The sequence below is a fragment of the Lycorma delicatula genome, chromosome 5 (assembly GCF_047948215.1).
Source record: "Lycorma delicatula isolate Av1 chromosome 5, ASM4794821v1, whole genome shotgun sequence".
NCBI lineage: Eukaryota > Metazoa > Arthropoda > Insecta > Hemiptera > Fulgoridae > Lycorma > Lycorma delicatula.
In genome coordinates this window covers 101976337-101994610 of record NC_134459.1, presented here as the reverse complement: position 1 = coordinate 101994610, position 18274 = coordinate 101976337, and the positions used below count along the sequence as shown (strand labels likewise).

The window sequence follows — 18274 nt, the reverse complement described above, 5'->3', positions numbered from 1 at the left end:
GGTTATTTGTATACCACGACACTATACTTCAGCTTAGCACTTGTTCATTTTCTCTTTAACCTAATAGCCTTGAGAGAAGACTATAGTTGTTATTTAAGTTAAAGGTAAATAACTAGTACATTTATAATAAATATACGCGCGCGAGCATATGAGTTTATAAATACAACTATTTCACTATTTACTATCTTGTATAAATTTAATTTATCCTCCCACATAAATTTATTTACATACAAGTAATACACAATGGTTATATCCAAGTTTGAATGCCGGTGCAAACGGTTGTGTAAAATACAGTATCAAAATTGGAGATTTTCTGGTTTGTGAATTTATTGCGTATTATATCAAGAGTAAAATCATTTTTTTAGCTTAAATTATTGGATTTTAATAAGATTTTATTATAACTGCGATATAACACTTTAACAATTTTTAATGCAGATTTATGAAAGTGACGCCAATTCATTAATTCGGTCATACAGTACCTGGCAAATATTACGAGGAATGTGCACGGTGAAAAATAGTTAATTGCAGTACTTGTCAGACTGTTTCAGGCCTACTTAGTACAGTATTATTTTTGAGATCGTTAAATTTCAAATGTTATTAATCTTATACGACTATATTGGGGTAAACCGAATAAAAATTTCAAAGTTATACCTTGCATGTTATATTATAACCGTATGATTCTTCGTAGAATATTTATAGTCTTATAATGCTATATTTTGATTTGATTTCTCTTAAAAACATAAAAAAAGTTACCCTAATATTATATGTAAATCTTGCTTCTTCCCATTTATATCTGTTTGTGGTCTTATTGCAAGGTATGACGTTACGCCAGTGATTCCCAAACTGTGCGCCGCGGCCATTTCACAGGAGAGATGCGAAATATTGTAAAATCTTCATAATTGAACCAAGACATTTACATTTGGCCTAACCAAAGAAAAGACAAAGTGAGAAGCTAAAAATATCTACATTTTTTGTGTGGTTTATTTTTACTTGACCCTGTATAAAAATGAAATCGCCGGCGCAGAATATTCTAGCGAACGCGAGCCGACAACGCTGTGCCATATGATCACACTAGACACGTGAACGTGCGTAGACCCTTCGCGACAAATTTGGATTGTTCTGGAAGAACTTACGGAAAGCATATAAGCAAGCGTTGTCGGCTCGATTCAGTCAGTCGGTTTATCATCTATGTCTAGTGAAATTAAACTCAGCGCTTTATAAAATAAACAATGATATATATATATATTACTTCATGTAGTATAGTTAGTGTTATATCACTTTTTGTTTGTTATCTTTGATAAATAGTTTTGTGATTTTTTTTTCTCTTGAATCTTTAATGATGGGCCGATTTTTGAACAGTAATAAACGTAATTGTGTAGATAAAGAAAGTATGTCTTCAACCAGTGTCACGACTGTGGAAAAACGAAAATATCGTAAATATGATGACGGTTATTTAGAGTTGGTTTTACGTCAACGGAAATTAATGGTAAAAAGAGACCGCAATGTGTTTTTTGTATGAAAGTTTTGGCAGCGGAATGTATGCTTCCAAGTAAATTGAAGCGCCATTTAGAAGCTAATTACCACAGCATAGTTGACAAACCTCGTGATCTTTTTGCCAGGAAGTTAAAAGAACTGAAACAAGAAAAAATACATTTTTTTTAAGACCGCATAAATACCAAACAACGCTTTGCTAGCATCTTATAAGGTGGCTTACAGAATCGCGAAATGCAAGAAGCTTCATATCGCAGAAGAATTTATTCTACCGGCTGCTGTAGATATGGTGAACGTCATGGTTGGTGAGTCTCCTGTAAAGCTGCTTTTAAAAGTGTCTTTGTCCAATAACACAATTAGTCGGAGAGTACAACATATGGTGGAACTTATCACAGCTAATTATCTAGTTTGAGAAATACTTTCAAAGTGAAAATTTCGATAGGTTTGCGTGGATTCAAGATTCATTTAACACACTAGTGCTCCGTCTGAATCTACTTCTGCGGAAGAAGAGAATCTTATCGAGTTATCTGGCGACAACAAAAAAAAAAATTGACAGCAAACCAAATTTTGAAAGTCGGTGCAAGCGGTGCTTTTTTTTGAAAGAAAAATTTGGCAGCATAGAATTGACAGAATTTTGGATTTCAATAAAAGATGAATATCCCCTTCTAAGTGATAAGGCTCAGCGGATTTTAATTCTTTTTTTTGGCGTATTTGTGCGAAGCTGGATTTTCGGCGATCGCTGTAATAAAAAGCAAGTTTTTTTTTGTTTTTTTTGTCTTCAGTCATTTGACTGGTTTGATGCAGCTCTCCAAGATTCCCTATCTAGTGCTAGTCGTTTCATTTCAGCCTCTACATCCTACATCCCTAACAATTTGTTTTACATATTCCAAACGTGGCCTGCCTACACAATTTTTCCCTTCTACCTGTCCTTCCAATATTAAAGCGACTATTCCAGGATGCCTTAGTATGTGGCCTATAAGTCTGTCTCTTCTTTTAACTATATTTTTCCAAATGCTTCTTTCTTCATCTATTTGCTGCAATACCTCTTCATTTGTCACTTTATCCACCCATCTGATTTTTAACATTCTCTTATAGCACCACATTTCAAAAGCTTCTAATCTTTTCTTCTCAGATACTCCGATCGTCCAAGTTTCACTTCCATATAAAGCGAAACTCCAAACATACACTTTCAAAAATCTTTTCCTGACATTTAAATTAATTTTTGATGTAAACAAATTATATTTCTTACTGAAGGCTCGTTTAGCTTGTGCTATTCGGAATTTTATATCGCTCCTGCTTAGTCCATCTTTAGTAATTCTACTTCCAGAACTAAAAACTAAATTCTACACCAGAAATATCTTTTTTTAACTTCTTAATGAAATAAAATCACACTTGCTCGTTTTATAATACCCATTATACTAAATATTAAGTTAAGATTTTTCCAAAAAAAAACACCATTAACGCAGTCTTTTTTGTTTACAATGACATCAGAACTGCAGATCTTCTGTTAAAGAATTAAATTTTAATGGAATATAGTCAAAATAGTGTTCTTATATTTTGTTTAATGCTAATAGTTTGTATTAATTACAAGCTATTTCATGTAGTGTAGTTAGTGTTATATCACTTTTTGTTTGTTATCTTTGATAAATATAGTTTTGTGATTTTTTTCTCTTGAATCTTTAATGACGGACGGATTTTTGAACAGTAATAAACGTAATAGTGTAGAATATGCATAACTGTACTTGCACATATATGCTTACTACATGCTTAACAAAGTGATTAGCACAACTAGAATTTACAATGGTGTTGTGATAGGTTCCTTGCCATGACATGTTTAGTATCTTTTCTTGATACACCATGTCCTTCATAAAAAAAAAAACGTTTATTTTTCCTATGTATGGAAACTTATTAGGTTACGTGTTATTCAGCAGTGGAGCACACACATCGAAATGTAGTTTCAAAACACTGTAGTTATGTAGAGCATATTATAGAAATAAAACTGGTTTTCATTAAAAAAAATTTTATTTTTCTATGTATAGAAGCGGCTCCAGAACTGAGTCCTGAGGAAAACCCGACTCACTATCTATCTTTCACTATTTTGGTGTTTTGTTTTTTGCTTTTTATATTCTGAAGTTTGGACTTTAATCAAGGTGGATTGAATCGTTGATCAATCTTTGGATTCATCGTTGTATGTACTTATTTATGTTTAGTTTCAATGGAAATCCCTCTCTGCATATCATTTTTTTTTGCATTTAAATTCACTTAGGGTTCCGGTAAATTGAAACCAATTGTAAATTAAACACTACGGCAAAAAAAAAAGAAAAATATATGTATGGAAACTTACGGGATACTGTATATTTATTACTTTTAAGGAATCTACATATTTTACTTATTTATAAAAAGATTATTTAATTTTACTTCTTGATAAAAAAAAAATGCAGTAATCTGTATTGAAGATTTAGTATATTGTGTTTTTGCGTGTATTTTAATTAAAAAATATGGATGATTTATCTGGAGGGATGATGTATATTAAATGGGGGTTGGTTGTTATGTAAATTTTACTCGTATTATATATATATATATTTTTATTATAAAATAATTTACTACCATGGAATTATCAAAAATAACAATACTGAATTTTTTTTCAATGATAGAAAGCTGGTATTTTCCCTCAAACATTTATCTGCTTTTTATAGGTATCGGCGATTGTAAAATATAAATTTTAATAGAACAAGTTGAAATTGTAACAGTTGTTGAAATTGTTTAATCTCTATTCACCTAAACTGGTTTTATTCCTTGTCTTATCTCATTTTATCTGCCGCGAATGGCCGTGCATAGGTGGTCATTGCGCTCTATCCTTAGTCCTTGAGTTTTACCTGTGCTTGATAATGAAAATTCCTACTATCATTTTTATTTTTGATTTATACGAATTATACAAATATTTTTTTTTACAAAGGATTGTAATTTTTCATAAAGAAAAACTGTGAATTTGTTACATTACAAAGTTTTTTAATAGATCAAAATCAACATAGAGATGGAGGAAACTGGCTGCCGAGTAAACTAATATTTGAAACGAGGGTAGAATATTTAAAATAACCGCATTCAAAAAATTAGCATTTTCTGTATTCCTGGAACTTTGAAGTGAATTCGCTTCAATTTTGTGATTGTAAATTGAATATCAATCACAATAATGCAGTTAACTGAAATAATTGTACAATTATTCACTATATACGTGAATGTAAGCCGCAAAATATTTAATTTCCAAAAAATGATTAACAGTCAATTCGTGGTAAACCGGAATCGAGTGTTAAAATAGACGAGTTGGTATTTACCAAAAAAAGTACAAGGTAAATCGATTACCAAAACAACAGTGATATTCGAATGCATTTGCCGCTTGCCGTGAGACTTGTGAAGCATATCTTTTAGTGGTAGAAGATAGATCAGCAGCGTGTCTACTACTAATTATCATTCAAAAATATTGCTCCTTATTTCTAACCAGTGAGCTCATATTAGGTATTATCAAATTATTGTCGTATACGTATAACTTTTGCACCATTATCTGTAATTGGTGCCACCAATACGGTGGAAAGTATATGGGAATTACAAAATCAATATTCAAACGCGATTCTGGTGGTCAAGCTGAATTATTCAACAGCTACCTCTGTGAGTTTATTTGGCAAAAAACCTTGAAAAAGGCTCAGATCTCTTTCAATGATCTTGCAACATATTTCTACTTACTGGTCTCGACAGTATCGTAAGTTATGACACTTAGGTTAGTTTAAGGTAATTTTATTCTGTTAGTTATTTTTATCGTTAAATTCTTAACATTTTAAGCCACTAATGTTTATAAAAAATCGCCAAATGTTTGGAGGAAACTTATCAATTCTAAATTTTTCAATTTTATAGAAATGACTCATTTCCAAAAATTGAACTGGTTTTACAGAAAAAAGGCTTCTGTTTTAGTTGTACTTAAAAATTAAGTTTTTCAACTAAGTCCTACGCTAGAAGTGGGGATTTTTTTATTTATTATAAATTCTTTTATGGTAAATTCCATATATTTACTGGAATCAAATGGCAGTTTTATTTTTAATTATATTGCGTAACGTTTTATTTAATACATATTTTACTTAGTTTTTAACGCATGTGTAAATTGTTTTGTAAGATTCATTTTGTCTTAAAAATTTTGAAGCTTGATTTTTTCATTTGTAAGTTTAAAGTATATCACATGTTATAATTTTTAAGGTATGCAACTATGTATTTAGCTTGTTAATTTTTATTTATGGATAAGTGTGTGTATAGATATTTCATATACATACACACATATATATATTCAACAGTTAGTTTTCTATAGAACAAGACGGCATCGTTGAAGTGGATATGTAGAGAATGTTTAATGGTTACTGTAAAGTTAACATACTGTGTACACAATATGAAATAAAACAGATTAGTATCAGTGTCTTGTTTGTGTTTTTCTGTCTGTCAGTGTGTATGTGTGTGTGTGTTTGTGTGTGTCTGTGGCATCTTTTTTAGGATTTAGGGATGTAGTATGAGAGAGAATGTTGAAAATCTGACTCGAGTACTCTGATGGTAGGATATGCATACATAAACAGGAAGAAGTTTTTTTTGTTCTTCTGCCGCTTTAATACACTAAAGTTATTAGAGCTAGAAAGAACATGACGTTTGGTGACATTCCTTTGCAAAGTGTTAAACTGTCTCACACAAGAACTAATGCTGCTGTTTCTATTATTTCATGAACTTTTTAGATTCTCTTTCTTATTTTCCTATTGTTTCGTCTTACTTATAGCTTATTGTTTCTAAACAAAAGACTTCAAAAATATTGTCGTCATAAATTATATTATGATGATCGTATTTATTTCGTAATCATACTAGATATTATAAATGAAAAACTTTTCAAGATTCGCCTTGTTTATTTTTTATGGTATAATTGTTAGTTAAGTGTAAGTGCAATGTTCTTTATTGCGTGTAACTCTAATTACTCTTTTTTTGCTCGTATAAAGGTTTGTTGATCGTACAGATCCAAATAAATTTTTTGTAAAAACCGAGTGATCTTAGAACATCCTTTTTTCCGAGAGAATTATCCGATAGTAATAATTCTGTAGTCGTTTTCTTTATGAAAAGTATGAACAAGACAGATAACAACTGAAGTACGACAAAGTTCCGGATAGTGTGGCATAAGATAACTTATTACAAAATTGTCCTGTATATATATATATATATATAGTTTCGTAGTAGTAGCAGCAGATATAACGTGCCTGCTTATTCTTTTTAACAGTGTTGTGATTTTAAAAAAGCTATTACAAGAGTTGAGCGATTGGTATAATCAGCAGTTTTCAGGTTTTTGCCTATAGATCAATTCGGGTTTGGTGTCTTCTGATAAATAAAGCTAATGTCCGCGTTGATGAAAAAGGGTTCAATTTGGCCGTTTATGACAGTTAGTAAGGGTCAGTGACCTCATCTACACTATATACGTGTGTGTTTGTGGACAATTATGGACCCCATCTACCGATAACATAATCAGATATTTTCGTTAATACAAAGGTTTTTCACTAAGAAAAAGTATCTGTTTTTTTTTGCAAGTAAAATTAATTTAATAATCGTCCATAATTCGAGAAAAAAAAATTAATTAAAAATTTTTTTATTTATTATTACTTATTTCCCCCTTTTTTCTTATTGTACTATTCAGTCATTTTTTTAGTAAAGGTAAGGGTGTTTTTTAACTCGATTCTAGATAGAAGTTCGTTTCTGATCGATAATTCTATTAAAATGGATTTATTTTTATTCAAGAGGGGGAACACAGATCATTGATCTGTGATTCTGCATACAGTTTGCTGGACCATCTGTTTAACTTGTACTGCGACAAAAAATCGGGGTCGTAGGTGACAAACAAGTAAACCTACACGTTTACCATTCATTACGTTTAACTCGCATACGAGTGTTACTCAATATCTCTCTGACGCGCCATTATTATGCAATATTAAAATTATTAAAACGACAATGTTTCAGACCGAACATCAAATGGCAGCCGGTTCGTTTTGAATGACCACCAACGGCAAATTGTAAGCCGCTCAAGTTGAAGGTTAACTAGTAATAAACGAGGCTTGTCACAGCTTCCACACACCCTTTACACTAGCTAGGCCTAGCCACCGAGTGGTTTGGTGCAGCCAGTCAGCGTGGAACAGATCGCGATAGTTTGTGTGAGTGAGTGAACGAATGTATTTGTGTTCGTGGGGGCAAATGGATTTGTGAATGGAGATGACGGCGTGGGGAGGGCCCACGCATTGTGTACTCACACAATATTGCATTAACTATCCTACAAACATTTATTGTTTATAATTTACAACAAATAAATGCATTACAACCGCAGCTATTATCAATTTCGAATATTTCATTAACTATTTAAATCCACGAGCTAATTTACGTTTACTTATCTGGTACGTACGTACCAGATACTTACGTATGTTTTCAGTACGTTAATCGTACTGAAAAATGTGAATTCAATTTTTTTTTAGAAATTTTTTATTTGGTATTATAATAATACAAATTTGTTTGGCATATATAATAATTATTATTTTTTATTTAATTAGTATTTGCGATATTGAATTCAGTCACATAATAAATAAGAATTAATCAAAGGTAATGAAATGTGACAAAAAGGAGAATAGATAATAAGGAATTAAATTTAAGTTGGAGAACAAAATATACTATAGTTAGAGAATCTTATTATTTAGGTTGTAAAATTGCAAAAGATTAACGAAGTAAGCAAAGAAAACTTTCATCCAGAAAAGAAAACTACTTAGATTAAATATAGTTTTAAGAATCAGATAGAATTTTTTAAATATTTCTGTGAAGTGTGACGTTTTATGTAGTGAAACATGAACAATAAAAGGAAAAGAATAGAGACTTTTGAAATGCAGTGATATTGGAGGATGTTAAAAATTAGGTGGGGGTTAATAAAATTAAAAACTAGTTTCTAGACGAGTAGAAGAGAGGATTTGTAACTGAAACTTCGAAAGAATCGAACTAGGATTGTCGACCATATATTAAAACACAACGGATTAGTTAATTTGTTAATAAAGAGATGTTTAGAAGGGAAAAAGGTATGCAGCAAGAGTGAAATATATAAAACAAATAACTGAGCTTTTTAACTGTAATAAATATGTTGAAGTTTAAAGATTAGCGTAGAATAGGAACAAGAAGAGAATACCATCGCACCAGCCAACTGACTGATGAATCAGAAGAAACATTATAATAACTAACTTGGTGGGGGTATTAATATACTTCCCACCAATCTGTTAGTTGACCCAATTAGTATTTAGCTATTTGCTTTTGAACAGACTTAGATCGAATGCCCGATCAGTGCTGTCAAATGACCCCTAACGAATGAGATACACTTGTAATACGGGTCCTGAAACCTAAATAAAGAAACTATATCCGGACCTAACCTTACCCGGACTCTAACCCGGATCCTTCAGCATCACAAAAAATATATAAATTTCTTTGTGTAAAATATATATATATATAAAAATTATTTATTTATTTATATTATTTATTTTTTACATTTATATATAAATTTCCTTATGATGCTTAGTGTGACATAATTGGTTAGTAATTTATTTTATTTTTTTTTACTGTATTATTTTGGAAATTAGCCTAATAACTAACCTAATTAGCTATTTATAGATTTTTTTATATTACTTTTCATTTTATATAAATTAGCCACCAATGAATTAATATAGGTCATCCGCAAGAAAGTATAATAGAATGTGCTTATGTAGAAGACATACATTTGATGCTTAATAATCTTCGCTAATAAAGTTTTATATTTCAGTTATAATATTTTTATTCTAAGTTTTTCTTTCGCTTTCTTTTTTTAAGTGAACACTCTATGAAAATGAGAGAAAATATATACAACAAAGTTGTAATACTTTAGCATTGATTATTCATTTTTATTTAATGGAAAAATAATGATACATGAAAATGCAAAAAAAGTTTAAAAAATCGATATTTTTAAACTTTTATCGGCTCACCCACCCATCATTATTTCCCCCAAAATATATTTTTTTTTGGCCACTTGCACTACTACTATGCGTAGGAAGATACAAAAAATTCTTTTAAAAGATATGCAATAAATAAAAAGACAGATTATTTCGATTTTTGCGAAGGGGAAATTTGGGGGAATATTTTTTTAATACGCATGTACTGAGCTTAATAAAAAATTGCGATTATATTTGAAGAAATTTGATAAAATTGACTGCAAAAAACTATCTACCCACGGCAGATACTGACCCCAAACCTTTACCAGCAAATTGTTCTATATACACGAGTCTCTGAGCCAGATTTAATCAAAATCGGTTTTCCAGTCAAAAGATATTAAGATCAAACAGTTTGTTTTTTGGGATCTTTGGATCATGAAATCGAAAAATGCAAAAAAACCCACACTCCATTTATTGACATTGTCATAATTTCATTCTTGCAGTATAGCTCTAGAGCTATGACGACAGAAAAATAATACAAGTAACAAGTAGACCTTATCGATAAACACCATTAAGAATCAGTAGATCTGAAAAAAGTTTTACAACAAACTTATTGATAATAATTTTTGATTTGTCATTTTCTTATACTTGCTCTGAAAATGAAATGTGTTTCAGATAAATTAATAATTTAAAGATTACTTTTACTTTTTTCAAGTATTAACAGTTTAATACTCAGTGCTCTGCAAAATTTTACATAATATTTCAAACTGACTCAATAAGAAATATTAAATAAAATTTAATTTTATGATTTGATTTTTTTACGTTTTTTTTAGACATAAATAATCGTGAAACTTTTTAAAGGGTATTCACATTTAATAATGGGTAATTATGTTCTTACTATCATAATTACGTAATTTAAAAACCGTTGCCTGCCAATTATGTTGAGCTATTACGATTTAACGAGCAATTTATTTATCTGTCACATCAGATGATGTAGTACAATTTCATGCTGCAGCCTATGTATTCAAACACAAAATGACTTCTATTTAAGTTAACTCGTAACCTTGATGAGTATGCATATTATGTATTTATTTAGTTTTCTTCTTTGCAAAAGCAACGGGAAAATAATTATAAATAAAAAACTAAATATATACCAAACATTTTATTTCGCTGGTTTTCCCGATGAAATTAGAGTTTAAAAACAGGTGATTCGATTAAATTTAACGTAATTTTCGTTTCTTTTTATGTTTTGGTATATTATATCAATGTTCTTAATGAACTTTGGAAATAATTCAACTGGAATGAGAAAACTTTTATTTTACTTACAAAAAATACAATAACAAGTTAAAATTAAATAAATTAATTAAAAGCGATTAAACTAGATTCACAGACTTATTTATTTGTAAAACGCTTTAATAAAAAAAAGAAAAGATAAAAAGCTTTTTATAGCTGTTTTTTTTTGTTTTTATTTAATTTTTTTTTCAAAACTTTTTTTTTGTTATTTGTTGATTATCTGGACGCAACGCTGTTTGTCGGGTACTGTGGCTTAGTTCAGTGCATTTAGTTAACATTACTTTTGTTAATAAGTTGTATATTTAATGTTAATTAGATGAGATTAGCGAGCGAAGCGAGCGTTAGTTATGTTATTCTAGGTTAGTACACGATTCCGTGCACCGAACTTCGTACGATATCAATATAACCTAACGCTGGTTTCGCTCGCTAACCTCGTCCAATTTATTATTTTCCTTACGTGTACGTTGCAGTCTGTTCAAATAGTGAACAAGAAGCAATCCCCCACGCCTAATTAACATTAAATAATTTTAAAAATTCGAGGTGGTTTTAAGGTTATAAAGTTGTAATGGGAGTTTTTGACAAATAATAAAGGTGAAAAATAGGCGTTCAGATAACCGACAGGTACCCTTTTTTCTGTAATTACATACATATATAGTAATCAAAAATTTTCCCTAATTTTGATTTTATAAATTTAAAACGTATTCTTATGTAGAATTAAAACCTTCTAGAGAATGAAATAAGCTGAATTTAAAAAAAAAATCGAATTTGGTAAACACCATATAAATAGAACACAAAATAACTCAAAGTATTTTACTTTGTTCTATCCAGTTGGCTCAGAGACGGTCTTATCTTCTAAATTTCAAGTCTGTACAGAACATTATGTGGAAGTTGCCTTTTTTTTATAATGGGAAACAACGGTGTCTCATGCGTTCCTCAACCAAACAAAATAGCTTTGTTCCTCAACAAAATAGTACATGTTACGAACAAATATCGATTCACTTCTGTTTGTTCAAAGATCTATTTGCTCGAGTACAATCTTAATTGGCGAATAAATAAATGAGTCGATTGTCATTTATTATATTATATCCTATCTTCTTGCTGCCCCTGTTACTTTGTATATCGTGGAGCAAAATATTGCCGGTGCTGATAAGCTAACGATATACATAACTGCCAATCAAAGTCCAGCCTGAACTCAGCATGGTCGTCCAAAGGTTTAGAAATCAACCATCCCTTCATGTTTCAGGGTAATACCAAGAGCAATAAATTCCGTTTAAGGTCATCTGAAAGTTTCTAGCTCAGCTAACTTTACTCTAGAACAGTTTTCCTGCTGCAAATAATTTACCGTTCAAGAGATGACAATTTCTATTATAGCATCAATCACGGTACCGGATCCAATCCAGGGCCACCCGCTTTACCTGTGATATGAAACCCCGAATTTCAACACTGACTTCCACCTATTTCACTAACAAGTAAACTTCAATCGGCTGACTGTAGAGTCTTTCGTTGTGTTGCACTTGGAGACTAAGTCGTCCTTATCTGATATTTTGGTCGTATTTTATACACAGATCGAATTTAATTCCCTTCGCGAACCTGAGTTCCAGAACGATTCTGGTAAATGGAATATAGGACAGTTGGCAATAACATTTAAGGTAGTACTAACCCTATAGCTCAGTGGTTCCCAAAACCGAGTCGCGGCGCTCTTTTTCAATTAAAATTTTTCCATGAAGCCCTACCCGAAGTAAAAGTATCACTACTCGTAAGTAAGATATAAAAATAAATAAAACTCGTTTATCTTCATTATTTTTTTGCTTTATTAATATTAAATTAATAATTATAAATGTTTTGGTTCAATTAATTATGAAGCTTTTACAATATTCCACGGTGCCCCTGTGAAGAGGCTGCAGCTCCCCGGGGTGCCGCGGCGCACAGTTTGAGAATCACTGCTATAGCTAATAAGTTCAGTTTAGTTGAGAAATATAAAATTATATACGAGCGATCATGCAACATTTTCTTAAGTATACAAATTAAAATCGAAAAACACATAATTTTGTTAAGGAAAATTATGTGCCAGTTACGTTTTGTTATAGAGATAATAAACGGGAATCTTATATATTATAAATTCGCATTATAACACACGAGTATTTTTTAGTACATATATCTTATGGTTAATTGATAAATTTTTGTATTATAAAGTTAATTATCCCGTTTTAATTTTTTTTTATTTTGTATCGTACCTAAATTATTTTTACCTTGAACAAGTGCCAGTTTAAATAATGTTTCATTAGACGTCACAGATGTATATTTACTTGACATTTTTACTAAGAAGTTAATATTAATTATTAACTTATTCTTGCAGTGATTAGAGTACTGCAATACCGTTACTGATTGATTTTATGTGTAATAGTTATTATTGTCAATTTCCTTTTAAATTAAAGATAATATACAAAAAACCGCTTACCAGTAATTAAATTCGAAGCGTTCAAGCGCTTTCGGAATTAAATTCCATTTTCAGGAACTCTCATATTCCTGCTACTTGTAATAGTAATTCAAACTTCACATGTCAATTATAAAAAAATCATAATATTTGCTTAAAACATAACAGCTGGTCGTCACATGTTATAAATTAATGTCAACGTAACGTCCTGTCAATTTGATGGTCTCAACTGTTGTAAATACCTATTAAATTGTCGTCTTTTTTTTACTTATTATTCTTCTCTGCTTTGTCCTTCATTCTATTATCGCATTATTTGAGATTCCGTTATTTATAATCATTTAATACTTGACAAAAGGCTTCATAAAACATAGAAATTATTCAAAAATTATTTCCTGATAAAACGACCTTACGTATAATTGTCTTAGGAAAATTAAGTGATGCGAAAATTTTAGTCAACAATAATGTCCGTACCTGTTGTTAGAAGCTAACTTACTAACGATCTTGATTATAATTTAATCCCGTATTCTAATTTTTAACTCTTTGGTTTGGATTTTATTGGTGATAATATTTTATTGGTTGCTGGTCCGGTAAAAATATCTCGGTTTTGATATTCATCGTGATATCGCTGTGCAATCTGAGCTTTTGAAACATTTTCACTATAAAATTTTATAAGTTTGGATGTTAGTTGTTTTAGATGTATTCCTTTGTTTAAACTTCTAGGAGAATATCGTATAACATTTTCTTGTTTATTTACTAATTTTATATATTGATTGTTATTACTTTATGAAATTATGTAGCCGTATGACTGTGCGTTAAGATTTCTTCTTCAAATATATACAATTACTCAGTTGTATTTTTAATGTTAAAGTTTGATTTTAATATGCTTAATAAGTTTAAAATTAATAATTAGAACAACATTCGAATTTTTTCCCCGTTCTTTTGATAAAACAACATTTAGAAATTACAATAAAAACGTAGTCTTTTATCTTGTAGTAATTTTCATAAGCTTTTAAAATTAATAATTCTTTAAGTTTTATTAAATACGGTGTTATTAAAATTTGTTCTCTAACCCAAAATATTTAATTTTAACTGTTTTTGTTTCCTTTTTGTCAGTTTAAAGCAAAATAACTTAGAAATGATTAGAATTTATTCTACTTTTTCTATTTATTTACCTAATAACTTTTTTTTAAATTATAGAAAAATAAATAGGCTTAAAAATTATTTTACAATTTTTTCACGTGTGAAATGGTTAACTTTTAATCTGTTGCAATAACCAGAAAAGTTAAACATCATTATAATTTTTAAATGTTGTAATTATTGGTACGAATGTTTCTTACCTAAGTAACAGTCCGATTGTTTTAACATGTTTTTCTTACGTGCGCACTTCAAAGATTTACTATTAGTCTTTCTGTTACACTTTGCAATTCAAAGTTCGATATCTTTATGCTTCGGTATTATTTTTTTTATTTAAATAAAGATAAAAAAAAAAAACAAATCGACTTGTATTTATCTTTATATTTTCTTTTATTGTATAATTTCTTTGCGACTTGGATAACACCCAATAAACTGAATGGAAAATTATTGATACGCGGAACAGGTAGTAGAGATATATACAGGTGATTACGGCGAGTAGGTTGTTCGATGGACGTATGCGTGTGCGAGTGCTTGGCGCAAGCTAACCCGCATGCGCAACTTAGTGCTCACGTCTGGTAAGTCGCTTGTTTCGTACTCGGTCCAGTTAGTCTCCTGCGGGCAACCTTCCTCGGTTCATGCTCTGTCGTTCGTTCGCGTTTACTAAGTCAGGTCTTGTCAACAACATACAGTACACAGTCCTGGTGCGTTAAGTTCATCGAACATACTATGTGTTTCGTTTTATTAATACTATCTTTTTTTGTTATTATTATTATTTTAAATCTGTCTGCCACTTGTGTTTTCTTTTAGTTGGTTTTACTTGTTATTTCTGCTGCTGTGTATTACTATAATTGGAATAATCCTCTATTATTATTAATAATTGGGTCTGATCAAAGAAGTGTTTTTACTTATTTTTTTTATTTATTGATATATTATTTTTAAACTCTACGCCGTTGACAAGTTCTTACGTATTACTGAAATAAAAATCGTGTTCTTGCTTTTATTTTTAAAAAAATAACATTGTAAAAAGGATTTTTTTTTAAATATACTTTTTTAATATATATAGTTTACATCTCTATTACTACTACTTCAGTTTTATTATAATATACCTTTGCAAAAAGAGAAAAATTATTGTAATTTTACATGCATCTATTCTTACAAAAAAAAGTCTTCAGTTTTAATTAATGGATTAAATCGCTTTCAGTTTTAGAATCAGTCATTAACACTTTAACATTTTATTTTTTTGTTACCGCCATTTTATTATCAGTATTTAATGTTACCCTTACTTAAGGGTTACCTTAAGTAACAGTGTATGCCTTTTCCTCTAAATATGATAATATTTATTGATACGAAATATATATATATATAAACTTAGGACATGTTTTCATTATTTTCTTTAGAGTTAATTCGTAATGTACAAACTTAAATTCATATAAAATAATACAAAAAATACACAAATAGGAATATAAAAAAAAAAACTTATAAAAGTGTGAGTGTGTGTTTGCGCACGCATGTTGTGTGTGTGTGTGTGTGTGTGTGTGTGTGTGTGTGTGTGTGTGTGTGTGTGTGTGTGTGTGTGTGTGTGTGTGTGTGTGTGTGTGCGTGCGTGCGCATGTGTGAGTGTGTATGTTTTACACTTGAAAAGGCCTAAAATTTTAAACTAAACTTTGCGAAAGTTTAGTCAATTTTTGTGATCTTTTTTGTTATGTTTATTATATTCATAGACATAATTTATTTTGTGTATTTCTTGGCACTGTATATTATATGGTTGATACAGGTATTAAAAAAATTAAAAATAACAAAAAACCGACTAGAAAAAAAAAATTTAATCTGCATTTTTACATATATAATTTGCTAACAAATACGAATCAAAATAAGATTACAGAATTTTAAAAAATTGTAGAAAAAAATTAATTTTAATTTTTTCTTTTAATTTTATTAATGATTTTTTAAATTTATTATTATGCTAACTGAAATTTAACAAAATAATAATCAAAAGGTTAAATGAGGCTAGGTGAAGGTGGTAAAGGATCTCTTTCAACTTTTTTTTTGTGTATAAAATTTCCTTTTTAATTTACAAATTGACTGACGAGCTTAATTTTGTTTTTAAATCTAGTAATGTATTTTACTACTAATGTAGATATATATCTACATTAGAAATATATATATTATATATCAACTTGGAAATATAACCCCCTCTCTAGGTTAGGTTATATTTGATCTAAAGAATTAATTACAAGCTAGAAATTAATAAAACGTTTTTTTACAATATGATTAAATATTGTATCAGTTCTTTTACGTATTTATTTTTATTATTCAAATCAAATAAACTTATGCGTGACCGAGCGACAGACTTGTAGATTGCCTTAATAATTAATTAATACTTATTTTCTTAGGAAAACTAATCCAAAGAATAATGTATAACTTTTTCAACTGGATATATTTTAATATAAAATCAAAATTTTTTGGTGTATATAGATCATCAGGTGGAAGATAAAATATTCTGCCTTATCGGCTTTAGTGTTCATGTACTAACTATACGGCTATGATGTGGGCCCAATTAAGGATCATCCATAGTTCAATAATTAGTGAGTTGTTTAATATTGCAAACCTATAAATTAATTTAATTTCGCAATAATAAAATATTTCCACTTCTTTTTTACCTATTCCTATTTTGGCTTCATATTCTCTGGTAAAATTATTCATGATCCAGTCAATGAACCGTAATTCCATGAAAGGTTTCTACGTAACTTTCGCATTTAATTACTTTTTTATAAGCTATATTAATATTGTTAAAGGAATTAAAATATAATGGTTGAAATAATAATAATAATATATGTATTTTTTTTTTTGTTATTGTACATACAGTTAATCATATATATATATATATATATATATATATATATATGATGCAGACAGTCTGGGATAACACATAAATGCGAATTACGTAGTTGTCTTAGTGTAATAAAATTAAATAAAAGATTTTAGTGTAATTATTAAGTTTAATTTATCTGAAATTAATAATTAAATTATTTTATATTACTACATCAAGTTAAATATATCACTTTATTATTATTGAAATATTAAATCGGTCATTTTATAAAATTGAATTGCGTTACACGATTATATTTCTTCATTATAAAATATCGGATTGATATAATTTATATTTTTAATTCTTGAATGATTTAATTGACGTCATCATTTATAAATTTATATTTGTTATTACTGTACACGTTTTAAAAGCGTATTCAGTATTTGTATAACCCCTCAATTTATCATTCTGTTTCTTTCACTCATACAGTAGACATACAGTTCTCTCTCTTGAACTCGTTACTCAAATAAAATGACGTTATGATTCTAATGTCATTCGTAAACTAATCTTTACCTTTCTTAGATATTAATTAATAATTTATTGCTTTTACGTCGTCGTTTAACAGGCTTAATTAGAAGGCTCTCTCTTTCTCATTTTCTCCCCGAGCGGGCGCGCCCCACACACACATATAAGAAAGAAAGAGAGAGAGAGAGAAGTAAAGCGCGGGTGAGCTACTGACTAAAATATACAGGCTCTCTCCACATTTGTTATTAATATACCATTTATATTACTACATATCACAAACGCATATTAAAATTACTTTTTTCTATTTTTAAAAAAGTAAGCATCTTAGAGGAATTCTCCATCTTAGAGGAATCTAAAGAAAAAATAATTTACCTAATAAAATTTTATTACAGCTCTTTGAATAAGAATATAAATAGTCCATACATTAAATAAATATTATTAACAAGTCGAGGAATCAATTGTCTTTATTCTGTTGTTTTTAGCCAATGTGGCAGCAAAAAAGATACGGATTTGCGCGCTCGCGCGCTTTTGTGTGTGTGTGATCAACAGCCCAAAGGCTTATTTCACCTTCAATTGCAACTATCAGATCGTGCT

At 29.6% G+C, this 18274-nt stretch overlaps 1 protein-coding gene across 11 annotated transcripts in view; it reads left to right on the top strand.

Annotated features, from left to right (window-relative positions):
• Positions 1–18274, top strand: part of rols (zinc-RING finger and ankyrin repeat domain-containing protein rolling pebbles) — a 727654-nt gene that overhangs the window by 526071 nt on the left and 183309 nt on the right. Inside the window, exon 1 of one of the 11 annotated variants that reach the window (XM_075366775.1) lies at positions 14945–15047. The exons of 8 other annotated variants lie outside the window; for them this stretch is intronic. The gene's annotated coding sequence lies outside the window, so the exon portion shown is untranslated. Of the gene's footprint in view, positions 1–14944; positions 15048–16848; positions 16932–18274 lie in introns of those variants that run through there. 2 more of the 11 variants (XM_075366786.1, XM_075366777.1) reach the window with 2 other exon arrangements.